Source organism: Protopterus annectens, chromosome 6.part0 (assembly GCF_019279795.1).
Source record: "Protopterus annectens isolate FY-2018-M chromosome 6.part0, PAN1.0, whole genome shotgun sequence".
NCBI classification, from domain to species: domain Eukaryota; kingdom Metazoa; phylum Chordata; order Ceratodontiformes; family Protopteridae; genus Protopterus; species Protopterus annectens.
In genome coordinates this window covers 1,591,595,669-1,591,610,563 of record NC_056737.1, presented here as the reverse complement: position 1 = coordinate 1,591,610,563, position 14,895 = coordinate 1,591,595,669, and the positions used below count along the sequence as shown (strand labels likewise).

The 14,895-nt window shown below is 42.6% G+C and overlaps 1 protein-coding gene across 1 annotated transcript in view; it reads left to right on the top strand.

The window, feature by feature from the left end:
- The window catches only part of CLASP1 (cytoplasmic linker associated protein 1), a 4,127,769-nt gene that overhangs the window by 86,093 nt on the left and 4,026,781 nt on the right, over window positions 1-14,895 (top strand). The window lies entirely within an intron of this gene.

The following is a 14,895-nucleotide window of genomic DNA, read 5'->3' as shown; positions in this document are numbered from 1 at the left end:
CCAGATGGCTTATCTCACTCCAGACAAACAAAGGCAACTGACTACCCAGTTATCTGCAAGAAAAATTCTGCAGGCTTTGGGCTTCATGGCATCCTGCATCCTACTAATTCCATATGCAAGACTGCATATGAGGAAACTTCAATGGTACCTAAAAATGTTTGGACTCAACATTGCCACAGCCGGGAAACGGTGATCACTCTCATTCCCTGCCTGCAACAGGAGTTTCGATGGTGGGCGACGGTTTGTCACCAGAACAAGGGACAGCCATTCACATTACCCCCAGCCAGGCAGACACTAACGACGGATGCTTCAGATTACGCCTGAAGGGCCCACATGGCAGGAAGATGCATTCAGGGCACATGGTCCTCAAACCAAATGCATCTGCATATCGATCAAAAAGAGATGCTAGCTGGTCAAAATGCCCCGACAGCCTTCAAGGACCTACTTCATCCAGGGCAACTACTGATAAAGACAGACAACACCACAGTTATGTGGTATATAAACAAGCAGGGAGGCACACATTTTCACCCCCTTTGCAGACTAACCATGACTTTATGAGACACAGCATTGACTTACCAAGTACATCTGCAGGCACAATTCCCGCCAGGAAAGGAAAACACTCTGGCAGACTAACTAAGTAGAAACCTCATGGATCCCCAAGAGTGGCAGCTGGATCCACAAGTCTTCAGCATGATAACAAAGAAATGAGGATACCCAGACATAGATCTATTTGCCTCCCCTCACAACTACCAACTAAAAAGATTGTGCACATGGACTTATCACAGGCAAGCATTGAAAGTGGATGCCCTATTTTTCAGCTGGAAAAACGTATCGGTATATGCCTTTCCTACACTGCCTCTCCTCCCCAAGGTACTCCTAAAGGCCAGACAAGAGAAGCCAAAGATGATACTGATTGCCCCAGACTGGCCCCACCAGTACTGGTATCCAATGCTAAGGAACTTGTCTCAATGCCCAGCTTGGACCTTACCTCAAATACCTCATCTACTGTCCCAGCAAAACAATGAGATCCTGCCCAGCCAACTCAGTACTTTAAACCTGGCAGCATGGAGGATAGTGTAGTCATACAAAACACACCTTTCAGTAAAGCTGTGATGGATGTCTTTCTGGAAGCCAGAAGGTCTAGTACTAGAAAATCTTATGCTGGAAAACGGAAGAGATTCTGTGCTTGGAACCAGGCACAAGGAACTGATACAGCTGTACCAAATATTCCTCAGATTTTGCAATACTTAACTGAGATGCTGGACAAAGGCCTATCTTTTTCATCAATTAAAATTCATGCCTCTGCCATTTCGGTTCATTACAATACAGAGCCACCAATCTTTTCTCATCTTTTATTAAAGCAGTACCTTGGAGGAGCCAAAAATTTAAGGCCTCCAAGGAGATCACCAATACCTGCATGGGACCTCAACTATGTCTTGGAAAAACTCACCCTGCCTCCTTTTGAGCCAGCTGCTACTGCTGATATAAAGTTTTTATCTTGGAAAACAGCTCTGCTCCTAGCAATAACTTCTGCAAGACGAGTTGCAGAGCTACAGGCACTTGTGGCTGTGGAACATTTTATCTTTTTGTATCCAGACAGGGTCTCTCTGAGGACATACCCAACATTTATGCCTAAGGTGGTGTCCAGTGTAGCTGTTAACCAAACTATTCATCTGCCAACTTTTTTATCCAAATCCACAGAACAAGGCTGCATTCTTTGGACGTACACAGACAGCTTAGATTCTACTTGGACGGAACCAAAGTTTTCAGGAAGACAGAGCAATTTACTAGTGGCATATGCTGCAGGATCACAAGGAAAGGCTATCTCAAAGCAGACTATTTCAAAGTGGATAGGCCACTGCATTCGTTTCTGCTATTTACATCATGGCAAGCCAGTGCCTAAGGGCATTAGGCCACATTCAACCAGAGCTGCAGCCACTTCAGCAGCTTTCTCAGGGGAGTACCAACCAAAGACATTTAGATGCTGCTACTTGGAGTTCAGTGCACACCTTTACAAAGCACTATCATCTGCCACTCTACTCTAAATACAGGGCAGGCTTTGCCACTGCAGTTCTGCTGGGCCATAGCCACTCCTAATGCTGTTTAGCTCCAGGCTCCCAACCATAGCTTTAGGACTCTATCCAAATGTAATGACTGCAGCAGTGAAACACGAAGAACATAGTACAGTTGTGTACACTTACCATAAATTTAGATGTTAAAGTGTATTCACTGTTGCAGTCCAGGTTACCCACCCGCTATCCCCCTTTTTTTCTGCGGAAACTTTTCTTTCCTTCTCTGATTTATACAACCTATGTGGTGTATTTGCTTATCGATGAAGGTAAAAGTTTATATTGGTGTATATATATATATATATATATATATATATATATAAATTTTGGCTACCCTTTTAGGGGGCACCTGATATCTGGGGCAAGAGAAACTGAAGAAAATGGCGTTGGCTGCTTCTTTTATACCCCTGACGACCTGATGTTAGGGAAGGGGCGACAGCAGCCGACGCAGGACCCAAGACTTTGAAATTCAGGCTGATTGAGGGCAACCTGCCAGCAGGATTACCCAAATGTAATGACTGCAACAGTGAATGCACTCTTAACATCTACATTTATGGTAAGTGTACACAACTGTACTTTATTACTACATCATTTGCTGTGGTGTGTTATCACACCACTGTGTCATACAGTACAAAAATTACTGCTACATGACTTTGACATGTGAACAGGACCTTGCAAACGAATGCAGTTTATAGGTTTTGTACGGCTTTCTTGTCTGTGGCAATCCCCAAAGTGCTGCAGATGTAGCAATGCCTGTTTCAGCCATAGAGTGCACAGACGTGAAGAATGTGGATGGATGACAGGTTGGTAGGCTCACAAATACATGAGCAGCTACATTCCTACAGAATGGTGGGTGATTACTGGAGAGCGATGAACCTTATGTAAGTACAGCTCCAAAATAGGGATTCATGAGGTTAATACCTGATACTCTCCGAAGCTGTCTGTCATGACTGCATACCGCATCCCACACGAATGCACACATGTATTGCAATCGTTGGCATGGCATTCATTTCCTGAAGTAATCATTGACTCCAACAATCATTTCAAGAGCAGAAACGTAATAACCCGATCAGGTAAAAGGTAAAAAAGCAGCTAGAAGAGGGAACAGGTCAGTTGAAACAACAAAAGAACCATGCTTCTTAGGAATAAGGCGAGACGCGTGATAAGGGTTTAACGGAAAAGTACCAGTTTTTTTAATTATGCTTGCTTCTTAAGTAAACGAATATCCTGTACAGTGCTGTTATGATTCTGCTAATGCTATATCCAGAGCTACTATTACTAGTTCAGTTATGAGAAGATTTGCTTGGTCGCATTCTCAAAGCTTTCCAGGAAATGTTTAAACTGATAATTTAAATTCTTCCCTTGGCAAAGATATTTTCTCCCTACCGCTGATGATGTCCTTAAAATATCTGATGAGAGGGAAATTGATCAAGGGTTTACCCAAATCTTTGAACCCTCCTTTTCTAAGTTCAGTATAAACTTTCTTTCTAATCCTGGACCCCTTTTTAAGAAGCAAAATGAGAAGCATCAGCTAAGTTCAGACAGATTCTTTCAAAAACCGTAGTGGGGAGGCTCCGTGAATAAAGAGAGCCTCACAGAGCCATGGACAATCCAAAAAGTCAGAATGACAACTTGCCCATTCAGACTTCTCCCTCCCACCCTGGCAATCCCTTAAATAAGTTCCTCAGTCCAGGCCTTATCCTTCACAGTGGTATCAGGATATCTTAGACAAGTGGTTTCTCAGAATAATCCAACAAGTGTGCATAATAGCAATGGGGATACCTTCTCATCCTGTTAACCAAACATCCCTGTTTCCTCTAGTTTTGTTGTACATATTGTCTCAAGGGGTCATAGTACTAGTATCCCCAGATCAGATTGGCAAAGGTTTTTATTCAGTGATCCTTCTGGTGCCAAAGAAAAGGGAATTTGAGTCCAGGTCTAGACCTCTCCTTTCTCAATCTCTATGTCAAGATTCAAATTAAAGATGTTTGCAGTAAACAGGGTTTGGCAGGCTCTCTCACCCTCTGTTTCATGGTAATGTTAGACTTAAAAGATAATGTATCACATACCAATTTACAATGAATTCACACCTGTTTAAGATTTTCTGTATATGGCTTACATTATCAGTTCTCTGTCTTACCATTTGGGCTATCTGCTTTACTGGGGGTATTTACAAAGTGTCTGACTCTAGTAATTGCATGCTGCAGACTTCATGGCATTCACATCTTTCCATATTTGGACAATTGTTTTGTATTTTCAGACTGTTTTCCAGTTGTTAAAAGTCTCAACGTGTCAAGAAACTCCTCAGTTTGGGGTTTCAGGTGAACTTACAGAAATCATCCCTCATTCCCTCTCACAGAACATTTTTTTTCTGCAATGTCTTTTGGATGCCTGTCTAGGAAGGGCTGTTATTCCTCTGGAGAAATAAGCTTCCTGAACTTTTCCAACCAGTCTGTGACATCTGCCTGGGAATTTCTCAGGATTCTGTGTTTCGTGATTACCATGATTCCCTTGACTAGGTGTCACATAAGAAAATTTCAGAGGAGCCTCAGGACAATGTTGTCTCAACATTAACATCCTTTCTTTTCAGATTCCACTGCTGGACTTTGTAAGAAGGTTACTATGGTGGTTGGACCAAGATTCCCTCAGTCTTGGTCTCTTCTTATGTACACCTCCTTCTCAGTCTGTCACAACAGATGCCTCAGTCCTTTGCTTGTATGTCTGTATCAAAAGGGGTAAAAGTGTAAAGGCTGTGAAACCAGCATGACATACAAAAGCACATAAATGTCAAAATGATTACAGTAATCAATGCAATAAAGGCCTCAAGTTGTCTCTGGTCTCCAGGACCTCTGTAAGTAATCCTAGGCAACACCACCAGATTATACCCTGTTTTAAGACTTGCCATAATTGCCTGAGAGGTAGCATCTTGGCTCAGATTGACTCTTCAGGCTTCAAGCTTTCCATCGGAGCAAAACATTGTAGCAGACAAGCTGAGCAGGACCAGGACAGACCCTCAGAAATGGAAACTGTACCCAGGGGTCTTCAGGAATTGAGCTAGCTGTGGGAACTCCTCAGATGGATCTGTATTAGCCTCCTTTTGAAACGGAGAATAAAGAAGTCCTACTTCAGGATTCGTTGCAAAGCAGCCTGGAAGACTAATGCTTTCTCACTTCCGTGTATAGAATGTTCCTGTATGCATTTTCATCCTTTCCACTGTTATCCAGGGTTCTTCTAAAGATCCAGAAGGACTTTCCAAAGGATGATGGTGATGACTCTGTTTTGTTCCAGGCAGCTGTGGTTCTTTCTTTTGAAAATGGCCAAGGACAATTACCACAGGCTTTCCAAGAGACTGGATTTACTCACAAAAGACGGGGTTGTTTGGTACACCCTGACCTGAAAACACTTCATGTGACTGCCTGGAGTTAAGCCTTTTGGGCATCTTTTTTTTTTCTGAGGGCATGCAGCAAGTACTAAAGGGCTAAAAAACAGTTTCCAGGAAGTCCTGTATGGGTCTACTTCAATACAGAAAATACTCAGATTATCGAATCCCACTTCATTGACCCTGACTTCATCGAATCTTCATTATATCGAACTCCCAGAACAATGAAGATGAACCCCAGGAAAGGAACCACTGGACCACCAGGACAAAACAATAAACGGCAAAACAAAAAAAAAAAAAAACTCCAAGTGGAGGGGCTTCGCCCCCCCCCCCCCAACTAAATCTACCAACTCTGAGATTGCACTACAGTGGAGGAAGGGCAAAGTTCACCATGGTGACCAAGTGGTTCCTTTCCCGAGGTTCGTCTTCGTTCCGGGATTTCCATGTAATGAAGATGTTCTTCGTGTTTCACTGTTGCAGTCATTACATGTGGGTAATCTGCTGGCAGGTTGCCTTCAGTCGGTTTGAATTCCAAAGTCTTGGGTCCTGCGTCAGTTGCTGTCTGCTCTTCCATGACAGTGAAGTCAGGCTTGATGAAATGGGATTCGAAAATTTAAGTATTTGATGTTTTGAAGGAAAAGTGTGTGTGTGTGTGTGTGTGTGTGTGTGTGTGTGTGTGTGTGTGTGTGTGTGTGTGTGTGTGTGTGTGTGTGTGTGTGTGTGCATATATGTGAATATACAGTGGACACCCCTGTTAAACTGCCAGGTTTTTGTGATATAAAAAAAAAATGAGACAACAATAAATTATTTCAAAAATTTTCTCACCTTTAATGTGACTTGTACAATTCAGCTGAAAAACGAACAAATCTGTTAGGGGAAAAAAATAAAAACCGTACAATAACCTGGTTGCATAAGTGTGCACACCCTTAAACTATTACTTTGAAGCACCTTTTGATTTAATTACAGCATTCAGTCTTCTTGGGTACACACCTGCCATCAATTAAAGAGACTCTGATTAACCCCAAATAAAGTTTAGCTTCCCTAGTAGGATTTTCCTGACATTTACTCATTTGCCTGCTACAGCAAAAGTCATGGTTTGCAGAGAGCTTACAAAGCATCAAAGGGATCTCATTGTTGAAAGGTATCAGTCAGGAGAAGGGTTCAAAAAAATTTCTACAGCATTGGATATACCGTGGAACACAGTGAAGACGGTCATCAAAAAGTGAAGAAAATATGGGAGAATCGTGATGTTGCAAAGCACTGGACGTCCCACTAAAATTGATGAAAAGACGAGACAAAAACTGGTCAGGGAGGATGCCAAGAGACGAAGGAGCTGCAGGAATTTCTGGCAAGTACTTGTTGTTTACTACATGTGACAACAATCTCCCGTATTCTCCATATGTCTGGCCTATGGGGTAGGGTTGCAAGACGGAATCTTTTTCTTACTCAGAAAAACATCCTGGCCCCACTAAAATTTGCGAAACAATACATAGTCTCCCAAAAGCCTGTGGGAAAATGTGTTATGGTCTTATGAGACCAAGGTTGAACTTTTTGGCCACAATTCCAAAAGGTACGTTTGGCGCAAAAACAACACTTCGCATCACCAGAAGAATACCATCCCCATGGTGAAGCATGGTGGTGGCAGTATCTTGCTTTGGGGTTGCTTTTCACCTGGAACTGGGGCTTTAGTCATGGTGGAGGGAATTCTGAACTGTTCCAAATACCAGTCACTTTTGTCCCAAAACCTTCAGGTGTCTGATAGAAAGCTGAACATGAAGAGGAATTTTACCTTTCAACATGACAATGACTCCAAGCATACATCCAAATCAACAAAAGAATGCTTTCGCCAGAAGAAAATTAAAGTTTTGGAATGGCCCAGTCAGAGCCCAGACCTAAATCCAATAGAAAATCTGTGGGGTGGCCTGAAGAGGGCTGTGCACAAGAGATGCCCTCGCCATCTGACAGATTTGGAGTGCTTATTTAAGGAAAAGTGGGCAAATATTGCCAAGTTAAGATGTACCATGTATGTATTGTTCTGGTGAAACCATTATTTTGTTGATTTGGATGAATGCTTGGGGTCACTGTCATGTTGAAAGGTGAAATTCCTGTTCATCTTCAGCTTTCTAGCAGATGCCTGAAGGTTTTGGGCCAAAAGTGAGTGGTATTTGGACTGTTCATAATTCCCTCCACCTTGACTAAAGCCCCAGTACCAGCTGAAGAAAAGCAACCCCAAAGCATGATACTGCCACTACCATGCTTCACCGTGGGGATGGTGTTCTTTTGGTGATGCAAAGTGTTGTTTTTGCGCCAAACGTACCTTTTGGAATTGTGGCCAAAAAGTTAAACCTTGCTCTCATTAGACCATAACACATTTTCCGACATGCTTTTTGGATAGTTGATGCATTATTTTGCAAATTTTAGCCGGTTCTGGATGTTTTTCTTTGTAAGAAAAGGCTTCTGTCTTGCAACCCTAGACATATGGAGAATATGGGAGATTGTTGTCACATGTAGTACATAGCCAATGCTTTCCAGAAATTCCTGCAGCTCCTAGAGTGTTGCTGTAGGTCTCTTGGCAGCCTCCCTGACCAGTTTTCATCTTGTCTTTTCATCAATTTTGGAGGGACTTCCAGTTGTTTGCAACGTCACTGTTGTCCCATATTTTCTCTGCTTTTTGATGACTGTCTTCACTGTGTTCCATGGTATATCCAATGCTGTGGAAATTTTTTTGTACCCTTCTTCTGACTGGTAAGCCACGGTGGTGCAGCGGTAACATTGTCGCTTCACAGCAAGAGGTTCTCCCGTTCTATTTTTGGCTGGAGCGCCTTCTTTGTGGAGTCTGCATGTCCTCGCCGCTGTCGAGTGGCGTTCGAAAGATATGCGTAAATGGGCGTGCCTTCATTGAAGGTTGGGCATTGGGCTGGCACCTCGGCACCGTAAAAATCAACTGCCAATCATTAGCGGACCGGAGTTCCGTTGTGGCGACCCTCAACTGGGAAAAGCCGAAAGAAAAACAAGAACTTCTGACAGATACCTTTCAACAAAGAGATCCCTTTGATGCTTTGTAAGCTGTCTGTGAACTATGGCTTTTGCTATAGCAGGCAACTGAGTAAATGTGAGGAAAATCCTACTAGCACAGCTGAACTTTATTTGGAGATAATCAGAGTCTCTACTTGATGGTAGGTGTGCACCCAAGAAGACTGAATCCTGTAATTAAATCAAAAGATGCTTCAACAAAGTATTAGTTTAAGGGTATACACACACAACAAAGTATTAGTTTAAGGGTGTGCACACTTATGCAACCAGCATATTGTGCGTTTTTTATTTTTTTCCCCAAGCAGATTAATTTGTTTTTCAATTTAATTGTACAGGTTATAGGTCATATTAAAGGTGGGAAAAGTTTTGAAATGATTTATTGTGGTCGCATTTTTTTATCACAAAAACCTGGCATTTTAACAGGGGTGTGTAAACTTTTTTTATATTCACTATATATACTTACATGCATATATATATATATATATATATATATATATATATATAAAAATGGAAAATATTGTTTAGTTAGTGCCATGCTAAAAACCAGGACCCTTCTGAGGTCCGGATGCCTGTCATTCTTCAATATTTGTGAGTTATTGCCCTTGTCATTTCTTACTTTTTTGTGAAGATTCATCTTTTAGATATTTCTTGTGGTCTGTCCTCAGATCCCCCTTTCTACTTTTTCTCAACTCCAGCAGTTTTTGAAAGGGGTTTTACTTTTCTATCTGCCTAGAAAACAGGAGACTCCTTCCTTGGATCTTAATTTTTTTGTCAGAAAACTGACACTTGCTCATCTTGCAGTAGTCAGAGCAAAGAGAAAATGATTATCTGCTTGCAAGCTCTTATGGTAAGTTAACACTAACCCTTTTTTTTTTTTTTTTTTTTTTTTTCAGGCATAGGGGTTCTTGAGAACAAATCCTGCTATGCTTCCATGGTTTTAGAGTTTATTATTCTCTTTGTACTCTCTCTCTTTTCTGCATTCTTTACAGAACCAAACAACAAGGGAGAAGAAGTTCTTCTTGCCCACAGGCAGCTGCAGTACTACTTGGACATAATAAAATCTTTCAAGAAGGCTGAACAGCTATTTCCTGATTAGGTATCCTAAAGGGCAACCAGTTTCATACCAAACAATTTGAAATGGTGGTTCAGTTCTGTTTCGTCTGCTATTCTCTTCAAAACAAGTCACTACTAGGCAGGGTTAGGGTTTACTTTGCCAGGACCTTAGCTTCTTTATGGCTTCTTGGAAAGGGATGAACTCTAGAAGTTTTCTATACAGCCAGCAACGTGGTCCTGTATTTCTACTTTTACAAGGAACTGTAAACTAAAACAATAAGTGAGAAAGTCACTGGAAAAACTAATCAGTAAAAACAAAATGAAAACTCCAGCAAAGCTAGAACTTCCACTGAGTGACCTCCCAAACCTCTTGTATCAGAGGCACAGGGGATATATCCAAATGATCCTTATGAACATCCGGTGTTTCAGCTAATTGGCGATTCTGAATGCCCATGACTTGTTTCGTCATTTTAATGGACAATTTCAGGCTAATAAAGCCAAACCCCACTAGCTGTGGATATGCATATTTCGGCCTTGTTATGACCTCATCAGCACAGCACAAGCAGTGTGTTTGACTAAGCATTAAAAACACAGGGCTGTTATACCCAGCTGATGTCCATTATCATTAAGGTCACTGCAAAAGTGGACATCAGCTGGGTATAACAGTCTTATAACAGTCTTCAATAAAGCTAAGTACGCCGTTGGGGAACCTTTTCTTGCCTCAGTCTGATGTCAGAAAAAGTTAATATTTGCATTTCTTGTGGGAAGCAAATACCTCATAAGGATTTTCATTGTATCCCTTGCCTAGGCTCAGACCACGACGTCACAGGTTGTCTGTTTTGTGCTAGGTTTAACAAACGAACTATTAAACGTCGGTTTGATTTCGCCCGACATTATTTTGGTAGAAAATTTAATTATACCATGCCGTCTGAGCAACCGATGACCGGGATGCATAAAAAGCGCAAAGATAAGGACAGGCAGCCGAGACCCAAACCAGACACCGAGGCCTCTGCTAGGCCAGTCGCCAGTTCTCCGGTTTTCAGTGACGACCACTGATTTAGAACCCCAGCCTGCATCCGACTCCCAAGCAGAGATTGCAGGGCCTCCAGAGCCTTTATATTTAGGCCCTTCCAACTCCATGGCTGATGAGGATTCCGGTGCAGTTGAAAGGCCGTTAGTTGCTGAAGGTGTCTTCAGACCGACTACACTTACTATTAAATCCTTTGCAAAACTGAAACCTCCATTAAAAGTAAGGAAGCCTGTACAGCAGTCTCCAGTGCAAGGCCCCATGCCTAAGAAACAGATGCCTAAGATGTCCGAAGACTTAATTACCCTAATCAGGGGTTCCCATCCCCCACCTGACAAAAGGCCTAGACAGGAGGAGGACTACGCTTCCTCTGACCAGGTTTCCATTACCTCAGATTCTTCTGAGGAACAGGAGTACTCTTTTTTGTTTTTTTTTTTTTTTTTTTTTTCCCCCCTTATGAAGACTCTGATGCTGAAGAGTCTATTCCTTCAGCATCTCCCCCAGAAGACTACTCTTTTGGGGAAACTTTACATACCATGAGGGAACATTTCCACTGGGAAGGCCAGGATTACTCTGATTCTAAGAAAAGGCTCCGAGAGTTCCTCTTACTACCCCAGCACTATTCCACCTGTGTTAGACATTGTGGATGATGTTTATTCAGAATCTAGCCTTAACCCAGATTCATTACCTCCTGCACCAGCCAAACCAGATAGATACTACAGAGTCCCCGACTCACATAAATTCCTATGTAAAAGCCCTGTTGCTGACCCAGAAACCATTTCCCAGGGTCCCAAAGGGGTTAAGGCCTCTATTGCTAAAAATCCTGTACCATCTGAAAGGGATTCTAGAGCACTAGACAGATGGGGAAATAAAGTATATACCTCAGCTACTCTAGCTATGAGGGCCTTAAATTGCCAGTTTCCCATGCTGAAATATCAACAATATTTGATGTCTCAATTAAAACAAAAAATGAGCACTCATACAGAGCAGCCTGATTACAAGGAAATGCAAGATTTGTTGCTTGCAGCCGAACAAGTGGGAAAACATACTTTGCAATGTGGATTTGATTCATTGGAAGCTTCTTGCAGAGCAGCTGTAACTGGGTCTGTCATTCGTAGGCATGCTTGGTTAAAAGAACAAACTTTACCTGATCATGTGAAAGCAAAGTTATCGCACCCTTACAGCAGGATGTTTTATTTGGTGTGAAAGCAGAAGAGGTTTTAAAGAAAATGGAGGATAAGGCAAAATCTATGCAGATGGTCAAGGATTTTTTACAGGTCCAATCCCCTCGTTTCAGCAGAAACTGGCCAACCAAAAACTGGTCCTTTCCAACTTCTGACAGACTTCAGAGGGGCAAATACAGATGCCCAAGGGGCAGAGGTCAGTCACAAGGCTCTTACAAGCCACGACAATGGGGTGCCACAACCCAGAAAGGAGGAGAAGACCGGTCTCAAACTATCAGAAGGCAATCACAATGACTTACCCCTCAGACTGCCAAGCAAATCACTCTTGGCAGCTCCCTCGGGAGGAAAACTTGCATTTTTTGCAGACAATTGGCACATCATCACAAAAGACAAATGGGTCCTAAATATTGTAACTCAAGGATACAGGTTCCACTTTCACACTTTACCAAGGATAAAAGGAATGCCAAACCTGCCATCAAATCAACGGGCAGAGGCTCAAAGACAAATTACAGCACTCATGGACATGAGAGCCATTCAACAAGTTCCTACACAGGAGCAAGGACAAGGATTTTACTCAAGACTCTTTCTGGTTCCCCGAAAGTACAAAGCCTGGAGACCCATTCTGGACCTTTCAATTCTAAACACATACCCGGAAGTACCCAAATTCAAGATGCTCACACTACAGCAACTTCTTCCCATGCTGGGCAAGAAGGCTTGGCTAGTAACATTGGACCTCAAGGAGGCATGTCTGCATGTTCCTATCAGACAAAATTGCAGAAGATACCTCCGATTTATAGCAGGTACAACTCATTATGAATTCTCTGCACTGCCCTTTGGCTTATTTACTGTGCCTAGGGTCTTCACAAAATGCCTGGCACCAGTAATTGCATACTGCAGACAAAGAGGAATCCATATATATCCATACCTGGACGACTGCCTTATTCAAGCAGACAGCAAGGACATTCTTTTAAAACATCTGGCGTTTGTAAAAAACCTACTAAGTTGCCTAGGGTACACAGTAAATGAAAAGAAGTCAAAACTAGTGCCCTCACAAGACATAATATTCCTGGGTGCCAGCTTAAATACAACGGCCCAGATGGCTTATCTCACGCCAGACAAGCAAGGACAACTGACTCAATACTTCAAAATTATGGCAACAAAGACCTAACTCCCTGCAAGAAAAATTCTGCAGGCCTTGGGATTCATGGCATCTTGCATACTACTAATACCATATGCCAAACTGCATATGAGGAAATTACAATGGTACCTGAAAAGCATATGGACTCAACACAGCCACAGCTTGGAAACAATAATACCACTAATTCCCTGCCTTCAACAGGAGTTTCTATGGTGGGCTCAGGCATGTCACCTCAACAAGGGTCAGTCTTTTACCTTACCCACAGCCAGGCAAACAATGACAACAGATGCATTGGATTACGCCTAGGGAGCACACATGGCAGGACAGTGTATTCAGGGCAAATGGTCTGAAGATCAAATGCATCTCCACATCAATCAAAAAGAGATGTTAGCTGTACAAAATGCCCTAACAGCTTTCAAGGACCTCCTACATCCAGGACAACTTCTAATAAAGACTGACAACACCACAGTGATGTGGTACATTAACAAACAAGGGGGCACACATTCCTATCCCCTATGCAGGCAAGCAATGACCTTGTGGAACACAGCACTGACCTACCAAGTTCAACTACAAGCACAATTCCTGCCAGGAAAGAAAAATACATTGGCAGACAAACTAAGCAGAAATATTGTGGATCCTCACGAGTGGAAACTAGACCCACAAGTATTCACAATGATAACTCAAAAATGGGGGAGCTCAGACATAGATCTGTTTGCCTCCCCCCAAAACTACCAACTGCGAAAGTTTTGCACAAGGACATACCACACACTAGCTTGGAAAGTGGACGCCCTCTCATTCATTTGGAAAACACTAACAGTGTATGCCTTTCCTCCACTTCCTCTTCTGGCAAAGGTGCTGCTAAAAGCCAGATTAGAGAGTCCATAAATGATACTCATTGCTCCAGACTGGCCACGCCAACACTGCTATCCAATATTAAGGAACATGGCTCAAGGCCCACCATGGATTTTACCTCAAATTCCTCACCTGCTGACTCAGCAAAACAATCAGATTCTACACAGCCAGCTCAAGACTTTAAATCTGGCTGCATGGCAGATTATCTAAACAACCAGTCAACACTTCTCTCTACAGCTGTTATGGATGTCATTCTGGAGGCCAGGAGACCCAGCACCAGGAAAACCTACTCGGACAAATGGAAAAGATTCTGTGCCTGAAACCAGGCTAAAGGCCAAAATCCTCTTGTCCCAAATATTCCTCAGATTCTGCAATATTTAACTGAGATGTTGCACAAAGGCCTTTCCTTTTCATCTATAAAGATCCACGCCTCAGCTATTTCAGCTCATTACAACACGGATCCTCCTATTTTTTCACATCCATTATTAAGACAGTACCTCAGAGGGGCTAAGAACATAAGACCGCCCCGAAGAGCACCAACACCAACTTGGGACCTCAATTTTGTTTTGGAAAAACTTACACTACCGCCCTTCGAGCCGGCTTTTTCAGCTGATTTACAATTTTTATCATGGAAAACTGCTCTGCTGCTAGCAATAACTTCAGCACGAAGAGTCTCAGAGCTACAGGCCCTAATGGCAGTGGAGCCTTTCATCATTTTTTATCAAGGAAAGCCTATATCAAAACAGACCATTTCAAAATGGATAGGACATTGTATCCGTTTCTGCTATACACACACTGGGGAAACCTGTACCTGGTAACATTAGGCCTCATTCCACCAGGGCTACAGCAACATCAGCAGCCTTCCTCAGAGGGGTACCAACCAAGGATATTTTGGAAGCTGCAACTTGGAGTTCAGTGCACACCTTCACCAAACACTACCACTTACCTCTATACTCAAAAACCAGAGCTGGCTTTGCCACTGCAGTTTTGCAGGGCCTACTAGCTTCTCCAAACCCTGTTTAGTACCAACCGCTCAGCCTTAGCTTTGGGATTTAAACCAAGTGTGATGACTGCAGCAGTGTAACACGATGAACATAGTACAGTTTTGTACCTACCATAAATGTAGATGTTCAAGTGTTCACACTGCTGCAGTCCAGGCT